Below are 19,557 nucleotides of genomic sequence, written 5' to 3'. Positions count from 1 at the left end.
TAGTGGCTTGTCCGGCCCGATCTGCCCTGCCCGTATAAAAAGCGGGCTTCGGGCAGTCTTTGGGTAGCAAATTATCTATTTTTATCCGGCCTGCCCGGCCTGAATTTATTTACGGGCTCACAAATATTAAACCTGGCCTGCCCGACCTGTCTTAGTTTTTGGACCGGGCGGCCTGGCCTGCCCGAATTTACACCCCCTACAATAGATTAATCAAGGGATAAATTTAGTTGGCCTAAAGCAATCAATCATAAACATTCATCATAGTAGAAACAAACAATAATCATATGAAGAAATCAAAATAAATTCCTACTACCTTCGTTTTTTAGAAAGAGATACTATCACTTTTTCAAATAGGCCAAATCTATAGTATCTCTTTTTCAAAAACGGAGGGAGTATAGTAAATCAAATCAAGATAAGAACTTAGAATTCATCCTTAATCAAATAGGAGTTTAAATACTCATGGATTTAGTAAAACCCATGATATACATATGGGATAATAAAAAAGAAATAGATATGATGATGGAAGAAATCCAAAACCCTAGCTTTCAGTCCTTGTCTTCTTGTCTCCACTCCGGAACCTTGATGAAACCTCTGTTCGAAAATCTTCTTGAAAAGTATTTGGAAGTCTCCTTAAATATCCCTAAGAATATTTGGGTTTGGGAATATTTCAGAACTAAGATTTCCAAATTTGTCAATTATTTTCATCACTTTTTGGATGTGGGGTTCGCTCCTATCCTAAATCCCTAAGTAAGTAGAGATCAGTTCTTACTTGATCCCCAAACCTTTTTGCCCATAAAATCCTCATACGAACAGAAAAAGAGGGGTCTAACAACCACACCCAATATTTCGATTAGCAATCTGTATGGACTAACTCCAATATGCTTTCTAGATAATCAACTAGACAGTCAGACTCAATCTAGAGAAAAGTATATCGAGGAGTTAATATCTCTCTCACTTGATTTGATTTTTACTCAAGTAAATAAGAATTTGCGAGTCTTTATCAAATACAAGGATAATAAACTTAGATGGTACCAAAGACCAATATGCAAGGATCAATCAATTTCCAATCAACAACCAAAGGTTGGATTTCACAATTGATCGATACAACGCACAACCTGTGATATTTCAATTATATAAAAAAATATAATGCGGAATAGAAATAACACAGACACCAGAAATTTTGTTAACGAGGAAACCGCAAATGCAGAAAACCCCGGGACCTAGTCCAGATTAAACACCACACTGTATTAAGCCGCTACAGACACTAGCCTACTGCAAACTAACTTCGGTCTGGACTGTAGTTGAACCCTAATCAATCTCACACTGATTAAAGGTACAGTTGCGCTCCTTACGTCTCTGATCCCAGCAGGATACTACGCACTTGATTCCCTTAGCTGATTTCACCCACAACCAAGAGTTGCTACAACCCAAAGTCGAAGACTTTAGTAAACAAATCTGTATCACACAGAAAAATCTACAAGGATAGATAAATCTGTCTCCCACAGATAAACCTAAAAGTTTTGTTCCGTCTTTTGATAAAAATCAAGGTGAACAAGAACTAATTGATAAACCGGACTTATATTCCCGAAGAACAGCCTAGTATTATCAATCACCTCACAATAATCTAAATCGTATGGTAGCGAAACTAGATATTGCGGAATCACAAAAGATGAGACGAAGATGTTTGTGATTTATTTTTATCTTGCCCTATCAGAGATATAATCTCAAGTCAATTATTCAGTTGAACTCGTACTATAGAAAATTGCAAGATCAGATCGCTCAACTACAAGAGAAGTAGTTTCGTCTGGCTTCACAATCCCAATGAAGTGTTTAAGTCGTTAATCGACAGGGTCTCGAGAAGAAACCTACTATTAAAGGAGAATCGACTCTAGCAAACCAACTAGTATCACACAGGAGGTGTGGGGATTAGTTTTGCACAGTTGCTAGACGTCTCCTTATATAGTTTTCAAATCAGAGTTTGCTATCTAGGTTACCTTGGTAACAAAGCATTCAATAATCACTGTTAGATGAAAAACCTGACTTATCCAAGCTAATATCTGTCAACCGTTAGATCGAAACTTAGCTTGTCTCACACACAAAAGAAATGTATTCATTTAGGTTTGAGTAAACCGTACCTATACGTGTACATTGGGTTGGTTCACAAACAGTTAACCAATGGTTAGCCATATGATCACTTTCATATTAACCGTATTCATCTTTCTCATAACTAGTTCAAATGACTCATAAGAACTAGTTCAAGAGTTGTTCAATTGCTTAGATCTTTATACATAGACACAATTGAAACAAAATCGGTTTGATTCACTTGAATCAATTCATGAACAATATAGCCACGGTTTGCAAAGATTGCATTCCTTATTGATTTATTGTTTAAGTTCATGAAACTACCGATTTGAGAAATATAACCAGCTTAGGTACGCGTACGGGTACGTGTACCATAGCTACCGGACTTGAGTTTGGAAACTCGGCAGAAATTTTCGGTTTGAAAACTTCCGTGGGTACGCGTACGGGTACGCATACCTAAGGTGACTGGTTTTCAGTTTGCAAACTTCACAAACTACAGCAGAAATTTTTGGTATGAAAACTTCCGCCAGTACGCGTACCTAATCTGTCTCCTTCACCAATACCGCATGCACACATATGCACGCATTTGGTTTCCGGCACATGGATTTAACACTAATGTGCGAATACACTATATATGCTTATATCCATAGTTGGTTACGTAATCTCAACTCCACATTTCAATCATTAAAACATTCTTCTATAATGTTATAAGGAGAATTATGCGTTTCCCCCTCAAAAAAGATATCTATTTTGCATTACCCCTTTTTAAATCACTAATTGGTGAAACCCCCTGCAACCTAACTGTGCCGTGACTTCCCAGTTAATCCACACATGTGTGGTATAAATAAGATAATCCACACATGTGTGGTATAAATAAGATAATCCAAACACGTGGTGAAATCAGTTGATCATAAATTGCACGGTTCACATTTGTCCAATTAGATAATCCAAACTGTAGCAAACAATCTTCAGTTTTACTAAAATCTACTACTCCACCACCACCAACACCACCTTGTTGACAAAATATCAAAACCCCTTCGTATCTCTCAATGCTTATCACACCGATCTCAAACAAACCTAGACAACAAAAGTAGTAAAGATAATAAAACCTCACGATTCACCAATATATATTTGCCAAAAACAAAGGGGTTAATTTAGTTTTCTCGCCCTCGTTGTTCTTGGAGAAGATCAAATGTAAGATTTCGCCTACGAATCGATTTAGTTGCTGAGTTCTAATTCTACTTCTACTGTTTAGATCTTAAGTACTCGTATTTCACTGTGACTACTGACTAATGTTTCCGCCATTATTCGCAGATGAAAGAAACATGATTTGATTTCCAATGAATTTTACAATAAGAAATTATCTAAACTCTTCGTATGATTCTTCTTTTTCTTTCTAACCCTTCATGTAAAACAACAAATCACTTAAATCCATGGATTCAATTTCAGAGGTCTACAAGAAATTTTGAATCAATTTTGAAATTAGGGTTGGATGAAACAAGATTTAGGGGTTTTTCCTTTTATTGATGATAAATGATGTTTGTTCCCCTGTGTGTAGGAGAAGAATAACTAGTTGATGGGTAATCAAAGGGAAGTTGGGGTTTACTTCCGTTTTTGATCATAGTGAACCAGAGAAAGTTAGTGCTGGAGTGGGGGAGGCGATCAAAAGGAATCGGTGAGAAGAACGCTTCTGTTTTGTCCCTGCTAAAGGATATTTCTAAGTCTTTTAAAATTATTTATTTATTTATTATGCGTATGCAAACAACACGTGCTGAGTTAACTGGGCAGTCACGACATAGTTAGGTTATAGGGGTTTCACCAATTAGTGACTTAATAAGTGGTAATGCAAATTAGATATCTTTTTTGAGGGGGAAACGCAAAATCCCCATGTTATTTATTTATTTATTATGCGTATGCAAACAACACGTGCTGAGTTAACTGGGCAGTCACGACACAGTTAGGGAGGGGGTTTCACCAATTAGTGACTTAATAAGGGGATAATGCAAAATAGATATCTTTTTTGAGGGGGAAACACAAAATCCCCCATGTTATTTTCAAGAATCGACTGGTTCCTTGAGTAGTTCTTTTGGTCGGATGAAGTTCCACTGGTTCCTTGAGTAGTTCTTCGTCTTCGTAAGATAATCGCCATGGAGTCTGGAGCTCAACTATACCTAACTATCCTAGACTGAGACTTAGTCATAAGTAAACTAGAAATCAAGACATATAGTTTTGATCACTAATATTGACAAACATGCTTGAGATATCAACGCATGCGAGTTCGACCGAGCAATGCTCTAACAATCTCCCCCTTTGTCAATTTTAGTGACAAAACTATCAATACATATGGATTACAAAATAGGTAAAACTTTGTAGCTTCTCGTCCACATGCTTGATCTTCTTGGTGCTTCAACATTACTCGAAAACTTCGTCTTTTCCAAGTACTCCCATGATTCCATAGATGTTCAATTCAGCATCATAGTTGTTGAAGTTCCGTAGCCATAACAATGTGAAAACAAAAGCTCTTGATCATTGTTATACAGTGTCATAGTATTATTACACAACATCAAAGTTCTTATATCACAACTTCGACAACAATACTATGGTGATATGTATCACTCCCTCTTAGTCAATACTTTCGTTTCAACATGAAAACCACTCCCCTTACATAATGACCCGTAAAACACGTAAATCATATGTATTTGTAGTGTGAACTACATATTAATTCTCCCTCTTTTTGTCAATAAAATTGGCAAAGGTACGAAAACGGGATCCTAATGAAATTTCCACGAAGACGCTTCAAGACCAAAGAAAAGTACATATCAACTTATTGAGATGCAATCATAAAGGAGAAGATAAATGCATTCATCAAGGAGTTTATAAAGATCAAAGATAACCCTAAATAATTCCACAGCCGCACTCCCCACAAAGATATGGAAATTAAGCGCAAGTTCAAAAGAACTCTCCCCCATTTGATGCCATTCCCGAGAGAACAACAAGAGATACTTTACTTTTACAAGAAAAGATGGATTTTATTGGACACCAAAAACCATAATGAAATGATTTTCTATATCCAAAATTCTCAATTAAACTAACCACAAGTGAACCCATGATTAATTTAATCGGAATACACAATCAAATTAAACACAAAAGTGATCAATTTAATTGAACATGCTCGACATAAGAGAACTTACGGAGCTACGACTATGTTAACCATAAAGGAATGATCAACTCAATCGTTGTATGCTCAACACAAGAAAACCTTATGGAGCATTGCAGTATACACATAAAATATGGATCAGGGAAAGATCAATATTGCGGCATATACAAAGATTCATTCTATTTTCATCACTATTTGCATAACGACTTATAATAGACATAATCTTTGTTAACAAAAGATTTTTACCTATCTTCCATCAAAAATTGACATAATAGGCTTAACTTTTGTTTGTAAAAAGTTCATCGATCTTGTATCAATACTTGCATATCGACATATAAAAGAGATGACTTTTGACATCGTATGGGACAATAATAGTTCACGGACGCAAACACACATATCCCATAACATATTGCAATACATAAAATCATAAAGATTAATACTGCAAAAATCATCTTCCAAACCAAACTTTAGAATTTAAACAAATAAATCTAAAAACATGAAGATGAAAACGTTGGACATAGCTATGTGTACTCATAATAATGGCTATTTCAAACCCTAGTTATCCTTCTTAAACAAAAACAAGAATAAAATTCTCTTAAGAAGTTTTACTAGATAAAAGTCAAAAACATTTTAACACCAATAAAAAGAGGCACGATAAACTACCCATCATCTTCATCTTCGGAGACCATGAAGGTGGAACGAACCTTGTCCATGTCTTCATAATATTGGGGTACTTGGTAGCAATCACAAGTAATTTTTCTTGAACACAACTTACTTTGGTATTCAATTTACAAACACCTTTGTAAATTTGGCGAAGAAGCTTCGTATAAGGATCACTCGAGCCATTAGTTGTGTCACACCTTTGTCTCTTGCAAGCATATTCCTTCATTCGATTGAAAGTACACGGCCGAACAAGCTTGGGGGTTCCAATGGAGTTCCCAATGGGTTCAATGGAGAAGTTGGGACAAATACGCTCAATCAAGCAAGGATAGCCTAACTTCTTGTCAACGGAAGTCATGTCTAACATTTGAAAAATAATGAATCCACAAATGTCAAGACCTTTGGTTTCCATCACAAGGTAATAAACCAATTCCGCAAACTCACGACTCCAATGAGAGTTCTCAACCGTGGAAGGACAAAGGTTAGAAATATCCAATTTTCCAAAAGACTTTAGAGGAAAATCTAATTGATTGGTAGGAAATTTTCCTCTATTCCACACAACACTTTTACCACAAAGACCTTTTGAAATGGTTTCATGTGAAGGTCTTTCATTGCTTGGTCTAAGAAGACGAAAAATTACCCAAAGCATTTTGGTAATCTTTGAAATTAATTCTCTATTCACTAGAATCCTTTCTCTATTGACCATGGTCTTGAATTCCATGTCCTCAAGAACAACATCATGAATGTTGGCATAGAAGATTCTAGTAAGAGTATCATAACCTTCAACAAGGCCATCAAAGATATTTCCAAGCTTGAATTTTTCAAAACAAGATAAATCCTCCTTATACCCACTAGTATTATCCAATTTCTTTTCTAAAATAAACCAGTAGAAAAAATCTTTTCAAATACTTTGCTATAGGATTCGTCCACAAATCTAATCCTAATAGAGTTTTGTTCAATAAGAAGATCAATTGAGGAGGATGAAGAACCTAAGTTATTTGAAAAACCTTTTGAACCCTTAACATTCTTCATGATTCTAGAAGGAAATAAGGGTGTGGGTAAGAGGTTAATTACTTGAATTTTATCTTGAGAAATCCCTTTACAAGTTGTTCTCCAACAAGCTTTAATAGAGAACAAAAAATGAACACTAAAAGTTTACGAATGCGGACAAAAGAGGGAGGAAGAAGAGTAGGCGTATCCGTACTTCTTTTATACCCACAGTTGGGCTTGGACCCGTTCTCGAACCGCGACCCACATAAGGAATGTAGGTTTTTAGAGGTACATGTACTGGAATAAGAATACCAGTATGAAGAAGGAATACCTGCACAAGTCTTTTTGAAAAGCTTTTATCAATAAGAAAAAAAATCACAAACGAAGTCAACCAATTACTTGCCCCATTTCAAGTTATATACAAATGGGGTGACGCCATTCCTGGAATCATGTGGTGTAGAATACAGAGAATTTCTCATGCAAATTATTTGGTTGACATTTGTGATGAGAATTAGGAGTAAAATCATAGTGATAAAACTCAGAAACCGTTGGTCCTTTTTTCTTATGACACATAGATGACTTTTTTTTTGATAAATGGTTCCTTTACCAACCTTACATGAAATCTTTTTATCAACTTCAAGAGAGATTGTAGTTGGAATAGTTTATACATCATTAGAACATGATTTGACTAGTACAAAACTTCTATCAGAACGATTCAATTCTTCTATGGAGTTAAGCTTTTCTACGAATTTTAAAACATTTTCAAACGATCTAAATGGATCCTTGTCAATCGATCCTTTATGATAGTATTCCTCAAAGATATTAAGAGTAATTCTTGTGAGGGTCCATACCTTTGAGCATTGATCATGTTTTCTTTGACGATTCTCTTTAGAGAAATTTTAAAATTTTCCTTTAGACTGTTTCTTCACATCTAGATTTTCCGATATTCTAGATGGCACTAGATTATCATGAGAGATCGTAGGTCTAAAAAATAATCTCAGAGAAGTCTTTAACGAACTCTGGTGTGCGTTACAGATGCCATGAGCAAGCCTCCCAAAAATATTTCCCATAGGGATAGACTTTTGAGGATCGGTCAAACACAAACTTATAAGGTTTAACGTGTTTGCCTGCTCTGATACCAATTGAAAAAGCGGGGGTCTAACAACCACACCCAATATTTCAATTAGAAATATGTATGGATTAACTCTAATATACTTTTTAGAGAATCAACTAGACAGTCAGACTCAATCTGGAGAAAAGTATATCGAGGAGTTAATATCTCTCTCACTTGATTTGATCTTTACTTAAGCAAATAAGAATTTGCGAGTCTTTATCAAATACTAAAGACCAATATCCAAGGATCAATAATTTCCAATCAACAACCAAAGGTTGGATTTCACAATTGATCGATACAACGTACAACCTGTGATATTTCAATTATATAACAAAATATAATACGGAAAAGAAATAACACAGACACCAGAAATTTTGTTAACGAGGAAACCACAAATGCAGAAAAACCCCGGGACCTAGTCCAGATTGAACACCACATTATATTAAGACGCTACAGACACTAGCCTACTACAAACTAACTTCAGTCTGGAATGTAGTTGAACCCTAATCAATATCACACTGATTCAAGGTACAGTTGTGCTCCTTACGTCTATGATCCTAGCAGGATACTACGCACTTGATTCCCTTAGATGATCTCACCCACAACCAAGAGTTGCTACGACACAAAGTCGAAGACTTCAATAAACAAATCTGCATCACACAGAAAAGTCTACGTTAATAGATAAATCTATCTCCCACAAATAAACCTACAAGTTTGTTCCGTCTTTTGATAGAAATCAAGGTGAACAGGAACCAATTGATAAACCAGACTTATATTCCCCAAGAACAACCTAGTATTATCAATCAACTCACAATAATCTAAATCGTATGGTAGCGAAACTAGATATTGCGGAATCACAAACGATAAGACGAAGATGTTTGTGGTTTCTTTTTATCTTGCCCTATCGGAGATATAATCTCAAGTCAATTATTCAATTGAACTCGTAAGATAGAAAATGGCAAGATCAGACCGCTCAACTACAAGAGAAGTAGTTTCGTCTGGCTTCACAATCCCAATGAAGTCTGTAAGTCGTTAACCGACAGGGTCTCGAGAAGAAACCTACGGTTAAAAGAGAATCGACTCTAGCAAACCAACTAGTATCACATAGGAGGTGTGGGGATTAGTTTTTCCAGTTTCTAGACGTCTCCCTTATATAGTTTTCAAATCAGGATTTGCAATCTAAATTATCTTGGTAACAAAGCATTCAATATTCACCGTTAGATGAAAAACCTGACTTTTCCAAGCTTATATATTTCAACTGTTAGATCGAAACTTAGGTTTTCTCACACACAAAATAAATGTATTCATTTAGGTTTGAGTAATCGTACCTATACGTGTACATTGGGTTGGTTCACAAACAGTTAACCAATGGTTAGCCATATGAGCACTTTCATATTAACCGTATTCATCTTTCTTATAACTAGTTCAAATGACTCATAAGAACTAGTTCAAGAGTTGTTCAATTGCTTAGATCTTTATACATAGACACAATTGAAACAAAATCAGTTTGATTCACTTGAATCAATTCATGAACAATATGCCACGGTTTGCAAAGATTGCATTCCTTATTGATTTATTGTTTAAGTTCATGAAACTACCGATTTGAGAAATATAACCAGCTTAGGTACGCGTACGGGTACGTGTACCATAGCTACCGGACTTGAGTTTGGAAACTCAGCAGAAATTTTCGGTTTGAAAACTTCCGTGGGTACGCGTACGGGTACGCATACCTAAGGTGACTGGTTTTCAGTTTGCAAACTTCACAAACTACAGCAGAAATTTTCAGTATGAAAACTTTCTCCAGTACGCGTACCTAATCTGTCTCCTTCACCAATACCGCATGCACACATATGCACGCACTTGGTTTCCGGCACATGGATTTATACACCAATGTGCGAACACACTATATATGCTTATATCCATAGTTGGTTACGTAATCTCAACTCCACATTTCAATCATTGAAACATTCTTCTATAATGTTATAATAGTCGTTAGACAAAAAGAATCGACTACCGTCATCAAAGCTATTTTCAAGATTGAAACGTCATCATGACTTTCGTCACGGGTAAAGATGAAAATGGTTAAAGAAAAATCTTACCAACACATATTTCGAGAAAAAGATAGGCGAGTAAACTCGACTCGAAATAACAAATGTGTATATATGAAAATTATCATACTTATACGACTTTTGTCTCAAGAGTAGGAGATAAAGTAGATAGACTTTTAAGTGACAGATGAGTTCAAGTCTTCACATACCTTTTGGTCGGATGAAGTTCCACTAGTTCCTTGAGTAGTTCTTCGTCTTCGTAAGATAATCTCCATGGAGTCTGAAGCTCAACTATACCTAACTATCCTAGACGGAGACTTAGTCATAAGTAAACTAGAAATCAAGACATATAGTTTTGATCACTAATACTGACAAACATGCTTGAGATAGGAACGCATGCGAGTTCGACCGAGCAATGCTCTAATACAAACTCGGAATAACCTCATTATTTTTGGTTCTTTTCGTCTCTTCATTCTCTACAACATAAAGTTGAAAACTAATGAATTTGGTCGAGTTCCTCCTGGTCCTTAGTCCACGACCACTTTTATGTTTGTTTCAGCACTCTTTTTGCTCCTTTTGAATGATTTACCTAAATAAGACAAACAAAATAAAACAAGAGTAATACAAGAAATATAGCAAACATAAGCATGTATTGATAACAAAAGTAGAGTAAATTATGGACTTATAATCAATCAAATACAACTTTCATTAAGAATTAAGATGATACGAAGAATATTATGAACTAAAGAATATAAGGAATATTTATCAAACACTTTAATCTAGCATCACTTATACTCATGAATTCTTTTGAAACAACAAAAGTGGACTTCTCTGGATGAGATGGTTCCTTTAATCTTCTTAATAAATACTCCCTCCGTCCCACCAAAGTTGATCTACTTCAGGTTTGCACAATTATTAAGGTAAGGAGGAGAGGGGGAATATTTTAGGTGTTTTCCGCGATTATATCCTTATGGATAACAAATAGTAAAATTTAGAAATAACATATCTCTCAAACTATGTCATCGATATTTGTACACTTTATACCATCAAAAGCATTTTAAAACACATAAATAACGAATACAAACATGACTATTAAAATATACATATTTCTTATACTAAGATTTAATAAGAATAATGAATTAAAAGGGTAATTTAAGAAATATGGTTGTCTAATGACAAAGACCAAATTTGGAGGGATACAAATTTAGAATGAATATGTCATTTTTGGTGAGACAAAGGAACTAGCTAGTAAATATACCTTTCTATGTTTACCGGATTCATGAAAATGCTCAAAAAACACATGAAACCCAAGGCGAGAATTGAAATTACCATTATATAGGGATTCAACATGGGCGATAACTCTTTCCAAACGGGGTGTATTAAATACAAAGGAATGGCATGAGAAATATAATGGTCTCAGACTGCTTATACCTGATCCATAATAAATATTAAATTGATAAATATCTTAACCATAGAAAATTAGTTCACTTAGTTTAATTTCTAGTTAATAACTAGTAATAAATCGAAGTAAGATTCATTCCCATGAAAGCAGTGAGTTTTTAGATAAGTAACCAAAAAAAGGTTTTGTAGTAGGTTTAATTAAAGAAACGAAGCAATTGAAGATGATTAAGATGAAAGCAATGGAGAGGTATGATCAAAGAATCCTTCAATGATACTAAATAATAGTCGAATTAGTATATCGCTTTATTAATCAAGGATTATCACCAATTGTAAGATGGAAATAAGCTCTGATATCTCCTAAGTTCCTAATGTCACTAGATATCAAAGCGCTTGGCTATAAGGTTCTTCTCGTCTAAGCCAGAAAGAATAAACTCTCAGGGTAAAACCTAGTTGAATGCTTTTGGTTTTGTGAATTAAGTTGATCCTAACATCAAACTCATAAGATTGGTCTGCCTAGTGTTGTCTTTACACGTAATTGCTCCGCAGAATCCCTTACAAGGTCCAACATTTTCTACTCATGCGTAAGATTATTCGACTATTAGACGTATATTAAGACCCTCAACTAGTATTAAGGTAATCAATAAATCAATTTAGTTGGCTACGTAAATAACCTATCAATTAATCATAAATATTCTTTATGGTAAAAGAAAACGATTAGTCGAGTGAAAAGCTAAAAATAATTTCACATAATCATTCAAGTCATGCTTAAAACTTAAAATTCATCCTAAATTGAATGGATGCTTAGATACTCACGGATTTAGTAAAAACATAATATACAATGGAGAAAATTAAACATAATTGTTACGATAATGACATCGCTCTGAAATGCTAGATTTGATCCTTATCATAGCTATAAAAAGGTATCTTCATAACATCATCAGAATTTTCTTATATAATACTCTTGAAGTTAAGTGTTTAAAGTCTTTCTGAGTCATTGCTTCTTCAAGTTAGAAATACGTCAAAAATATACCTCAGAACAGTATCATGGTCACCATCTTTTTGGATGAATTCCCCGCTAAACCTAACAAGTAAAACTTGTCATAAAAAGGTTATAGGTTTGGCTAGGTTCTTTGGTTCACTTCCTAGCCGAATCTTATATTTAAGTTGGCAAACCACCGCCAAATCAGGGGTGTGACCCTCGTATATTTGTCATACATGTGAGCATGTTGATGCATCCACCATATTAAAACTCTTGGAAAGTTATCTCGCCATATTAAAAGTACCAACTGTTAGAGCATTGCTCGGTCGAACTCGCATGTGTTGCTATCTCAAGCATGTTTGTCAATATTAGTGATCAAAACTATATGTCTTGATTTCTAGTATACTTATAACTAAGTCTCGGTATAGGATAATTAGGAATAGTTGAGCTCTAGACTCCATGGCGATTAACTTGCAAAGACGAAGAACTACTCAAGGAACCAGTGAAACTTCATCCGACCAAAAGGTATGTGGATACTTGAACTCATCTTGTCACTCAAAAGTCTATCTACTATATATCCTACTCTTGAGACAAAAGTCGTATAAGTATGATAGTTTTCATCTTTACCCGTGACGAAATCAAGACATTTGCTATTTTGAGCCGAGTTTACTCGCCTATATTTTTCTCGAAATACGTGTTGGTAAGCTTTTTCTTTAACCATCTTCATCTTTACCCGTGAAGAAAGTCATGATGACGTTTCAATCTTGAAAATAACTTTGATGACGATAGTTGATTCTTTATGTCTAACGACTGTTATAACATTATAGAAGAATGTTTCAATGATTGAGATGTAGAGTTGAGAATATGTAACCACATATGGATGTAAGCCTATAGTGTTTTCTCACATTAGTGTATAAATCCATGTGCCGGAAACCAAGTGCGTGCATATGTGTGCATGCGGTATTGGTGAAGGACATAGGTTGGGTACGCGTACTGGCGGAAATTCACGTCCGTGAAATTCTGCTGAGTTTGGAGTTTACGAACTCAAAAACCAGTCACCTTAGGTACGCGTACTGGCGGAACTTTTTCACCCGAAAAAGTCTGCTGAGTTTGGAAACTAAAACCAACTCAAAATCTGGTAGCTAAGGTACGCATACCCGTGCGCGTACCCAAGCTAGTTGTTTCTCAAATCGGTAGTTCATGGACTTAAAACAATAATTTATAAGGAATGCAATCTTTGCAAACCGTGGATATATTTTTCATGAATTGATTCAAATGAATCAAACCGATTTTGTTTCAATTGTGTCTATGTATAAAGACCTAAGCAATTGAACAACTCTTGAACTGCTAGTTCTTATGAGTCATTTGAACTAATTATGAGAAATATGAATACAGTTAATATGAAAGCACTCATATGGCTAACCATTGGTCAACCATTTGTGAACCAACCAATGTACACGTTTAGGTACGGTTACTCAAACCTAAATGAATACAATTCATTTGTGTGTGACAAGCTAAGTTTCGATCTAACGGCTGAAAGATATTAGCTTGTGTAAATCAGGTTTTTAATCTAACAGTGATTATTGAATGCTTTGTTACCAAGGTAACCTAGATTGCAAACCCTGATTTGAAAACTATATAAGGAGACGTCTAGCAACTGTGCAAAACTAATCCCCACACCTCCTGTATGATACTAGTTGGTTTGCTAGAGTCGATTCTCCTTTAATCGCAGGTTTCTTCTCGAGACCCTGTCGATTAACGATTTAAAGACTTCATTGGGATTTTGATGCCAAACGAAACTACTTCTCTTGTAGTTGAGAGATCTAATCTTGCTATTTTCTATCGTACGAGCTCAATTGAATAATTGACTTGAGATTATATCTCTGATAGGGAAACATAAAAAGAAATCACAAACATCTTCGTCTCATCGTTTGTGATTCCGCAATATCTAGTTTCGCTACCATACGATTTAGATTATTGTGAGGTGATTGATAATACTAGGATGTTCTTCGGGAATATAAGCCCGGTTTATTAATTAGTTCTTGATCACCTTGATTTTTATCAAAAGACATAACAAAATTTTTAGGTTTATCTATGGGAGACAGATTTATCTATCCTTGTAGACTTTTCTGTGTGATACAGATTTGGTTACTAAAGTCTTCGACTTTGGGTCGTAGCAACTCTTGGTTTTGGGTAAGATCAGCTAAGAGAATCAAGTGCGTAGTATCCTGCTGGGATCAGAGACGTAAGGAGCGCAACTGTACCTCGAATCAATGTGATATTGATTAGGGTTCAACAACAGTCCAGACCGAAGTTAGTTTGTAGTAGGCTAGTGTCTGTAGCGTCTTAATACAGTGTGGTGTTCAATCTGGACTAGGTCCCGGGGTTGTTCTTCATTTGCGGTTTCCTCGTTAACAAAATTTATGGTGTCTGTGTTATTTCTATTACACATTACATTTTGTTATATAATTGAATAATACAGGTTGTGCGTCTGTATCGATCAATTGTGAAATCCAACCTTTAGTTGTTGATTGGAAATTGATTGATCCTTGGATATTGGTCTTTGGTACCATCTAAGTTTATTCCTTGTATTTGATAAAGACTCGCATATTTCTATTTGATTGAGTAAGATCAAGAGAGAGAGAGGGAGATATTAACTCCTTGATATACTTTTCTCTAGATTGAGTCTGACTGTCTAGTTGATTCTCTAGAAAGTATATTGGAGTTAGTCCATACAGATTTCAGTTCCATGATTCTGATTGCCCAAGTCACTAATACCAAGGCCTGGAATCGTTTGTATCCCTTTATATATATTAATATTCATTGGATTTGAATTTAGACGAGTATGTGCATTCCATAATTTTTCAGGTATGAGTATATGAGGATGGGTTTTTCAGGTTAGGGTTTAAGGTTATTTCCATTCTTATTAATTCTCATTACATATATTCTCTCCGTTGGATTTTCAAGACTTTGGTTTTTGTACAACTATGATATTAATCTTAAAATGCTGTCATCCCTGCATCAATACACAAATAAATGGTCCAAATCGTAAATATTGAGAATAAATCGGTAGGAAATCTGAAATTTTGGACTCTTGTGTAGGAGACTTTAAAGAAAGGATAAAAATAGTTTAAAACCTAACCACAATTGGACCAAACGTTCATTCTTACTCTATAAATTGATTAGTGGAAAGCATCTGCTGAACTAATGTGAAACATGGGGTGTGGTTGCACACCCAACTAGCTCCTAAGCCTAAATTTTTCTAGAAGTCGGGCTTCCAAGCCTTTTTTTTTTTTTTTTTTGCTTAGTTGCTCCAAGCATGACGCTGCCTCCTCTGATTAGGATTTCTGGCTCCAGTCATTGTGGAATGGTCGACAACAAATGGAGTACGTTAATTTCCATGAATAAAAGTACTAGTCTTAAAAATCATTTTCCGGAAACTTGCCCTCATTATTGTTATTATTATTATTTTTTTTGGATCATAAAACCATAAATATTTTGTTCCATAGAAAACGTTCACAACGAGTTAATTTTATCATATCAAACAAAATCCACAAAATAATCATGTTCACCCTACGAAGACTATTTCTATTATAAGAATTCAGGCGACTTATTAATAAAAAGAAAAAGAGAAAGCTTAGTCAGGGCTCTTATACCGCTGCTATTCGTGTTATTACATCCAATGGCGTGGCTCCTTCTACCGATGTTACTTTATCTGATTTACAGCCCAAACATCCTTCGGAACCTCCATCAAAACTATATGTCTTGATATATAGTTTACTTATGACTAAGTCTCCATGGCGATTATCTTGCAAAGACGAAGAATTACTCAAGGAACCAGTGGAACTTCATACGACCAAAAGGTATTGTTAGAGCATTGCTTGGTCGAACTCGCATGCGTTGCTATCTCAAGCATGTTTGTCAATGTTAGTGATCAAAACTATAAGTCTTGATTTCTAGCCTACATAGCTAAAGGTCTCGGACTAGGATAGAAAGTGTGGTTGAGCTCAATAACTCCATGACAATCATCATCATCATACAAGACGAAGGACTACTCAAGAAACTGGTGGATCTTCATCGAATAAAAGGTATGTGGAGACTTGAACTTATCTGTCACTCAAAAGTCTATATATTTTATCTCCTACTCTTGAGACAAAAGTCTTTTTGATATATAGACTTTCATTATGCACACTTGTTATTTCGAGCGGAGTTTATCTCGCCTATCTATTTCTCGAAATATGTGTTGGTAAGCTTTCGCTTTATCCGAATTCATCTTTACCTAGTGACGAAAGTTATGTTATGTTTCAGTCACTTTGAAAATTGCTGTGACGAAAAATGGTCTGTGAATAACGGCTATATCCGTTATCTGAGAATGTTTCAATGATATAAATGAGAGTTTAGATTACATAACCATTGGTAGGATATAAACATTGTTGTGGAAACACATATATGTATAAGTCCTTATTCCTTGAACCAAAGTTTGCGAACTTTGTTGATCAAGAGAAATGGAAGTGGCGTGAGCCAAGTCCGCGAACTAGCGGAAGTTCTCGACCCGAGAATTTCTGCTGGAGTTTGTGAACTCCTTCCATGAGCTTAAGTCCGCGAACCCAGTCCGCGAACTTGAGCAGGTTATATCTAAAACCGGTTTTTCTTGAATTCATGTTTATTTAAGCTAAGATTGATTTTGCAAACCGTGGCTATAAAGTTCATGAACCGATTCGAGTGAATCAAACCGTTTTTGCTTCGATTGTGTCTTGTGTAGTTATATAAGATATAAGCAATTGAACAACTCTCTAACTAGTTCATTTGAGTCATTTGAACTAGTTATGGTGAAGAAAAATATGGTTGATATGAAATAATCATATGGCTAACCATTTGGTTAACTATTGTTGAACCAACAAATGTTAATGTTTGGGAACGGTTCGTAAACCCAAAATTGGACATTTCATTTGTTTGTAACAAGCTAAGTTTTCGATCCAACGGTTGAGAAATATTAGCTTGAATCTAATCAGGTTTTCATCTAACGGTAAATATTGAATGCTTTGTTACCAAGCTAACATTGATTGCAAACCCTGATTTGAAAACTATATAAGGGAGAAATCTAGCAACCGGGAAACCTAATCCCCACACCTTACGTGTGATACTTGTTGCATAGATAGAGTCGATTTTCCTTTAACCTTTGGTTTCTTCTTCTAAACCAGGTTAACAACTTAAAGACTTCATTGGGATTGTGAAGGCAGACCGATACTACTTTTCTTGTAGTTATGTGATCTGATCTTGCTGTTTCTATCGTACGAGTACAATTGAAATAATTGGCTTGAGATTTTGTATCTCCGATAGGCAAGATAGAAAAGTAATCACAAACACTTCGTCTTATCGTTTGTGATTCCATAATATCTTTTTTCGCTGCGTCGATTAAGATTATTGTGAGGTTATCAGTAATACTAGGTTGTTCTTCAGGAATATAAGACCAGTTTATTGATTGGTTCCTGTTCACCTTGATTTATCAAAAGACGGAACAAAACTCGTAGGTATATTCGTGGGAGACGGATTTATCTATTACCGTTGACTTTTCTGTGTGATACATATTTGTTTATTAAAGTCTTCGACATTGGGTCGTAGCAACTCTTAGTTGTGGGTGAGATCAACTAAGGGAATCAAGTACGTAGCATCCTGCTGGGATCAGAGGCGTAAGAGCATAACTGTATCTTGGATCAGTGTGAGATTGATTGGGGTTCAACTACAGTCCCGACCGAAGTTAATTTGGAGTAGCTAGTGTTTGTAGAGGCTTAATACAATGTGCGTTCAATCTGGACTAGGTCCCGGTATTTTTCTGCATTTGCGGCTTCCTCGTTAACAAAATTCTGGTGTCTGTGTTATTTCTATTCCGCATTATATTTGTTTATATAATTGAAATATCACAGGTTGTGCGTTGTTCAATCAATTAGAATATCCGACCTTTTGGTTGTTGATTTAAATTGATTGACACTTGGATATTGGTCTTTGGTACCATCCAAGTTATCTCTCTTTGATAAGGACTCGCAGATTTCTATTTGCTTGAGTAAAGATCAAATCGAGAGATTGAGACATAAATTCTTTGATATACTTTTATCTAGATTGAGTCTAACTGTATAGTTGATTCTCTAGAAAATATATTGGAGTTAGTCCGTACAGATTTCTAATCGAATTGTTGGGTGTGGTTGTTATACCCCCGCTTTTTCAATTGGTATCAGAGTAGGCAAACACGTTTAATACCTTACAAGTTTGTGTTTGTAGCGATCTGACTCTATGGACATAGGTGCTATCTGTATTAACGTACCACCAGTCTTCGATGACTCAAATTACTTATGGTGGAAAATTGTTATGCGAGCTTTTCTTCAAGCACGTGATTTTCAATCATGGGTATATGTTGTTAATGGCTATAATCCTCCCGTTGTGGCAGTTGGAGATGTAAACGTTCCCAAACCTATTGTGAATACACCCCTGCCGAGAGAAATGCTGCAAAGCAAAACTCCGACGGTTTGAATCCCAGTACCCCAAATCTTCAGCACTATGTGACTAATTGCACTAAGTCTCAAGAAGCTTGGGATATCTTGGAAACCGTATTCGAAGGTAACACCAGTGAAAAGGAAGCTAGGCTTCAAAACCTTAATTCCGATTGGGAAAACCTTCGCATGGCAGATGAAGAAATATTTGATGAATTTAATCACAATGTGTCTGAAATTGTTAATGCATACTTTGCATTGGGTAAGACTATTCCTGAAAAGGACATTGTGATGAAAATTCTCAGATCGCTGCCATCTAGATACGATTCTAAGAAGCATCCCATCGTTGAGGGAAATAACCTTGATAATCTTTTCAGAAATATGCTGGTTGGGAAGCTTAAGATCTTTGATCACGAACATTCATCCAAAACCAAGGATGTTGCGCTCAAAGCACACAAGGACACTAAATTACTTGATAAAAGTAAAAAAGTGTATATCTCTAAAGATGATCACTCTGAGACAGATTCAACAGATGAAGATCTTGACAAGTCAGTCTCGATGATCACAAGACAGTTTAGGGATCTTCTGTTCAAGAGAAGTAAACGGTTCTCCAGAGATAAGCCTAAGGCATCAGTTAAACC

The sequence above is a fragment of the Papaver somniferum genome, chromosome 7 (genome assembly GCF_003573695.1).
Source record: "Papaver somniferum cultivar HN1 chromosome 7, ASM357369v1, whole genome shotgun sequence".
Taxonomy (NCBI): Eukaryota; Viridiplantae; Streptophyta; class Magnoliopsida; order Ranunculales; family Papaveraceae; genus Papaver; species Papaver somniferum.
This window is presented reverse-complemented; position numbering follows the sequence as displayed.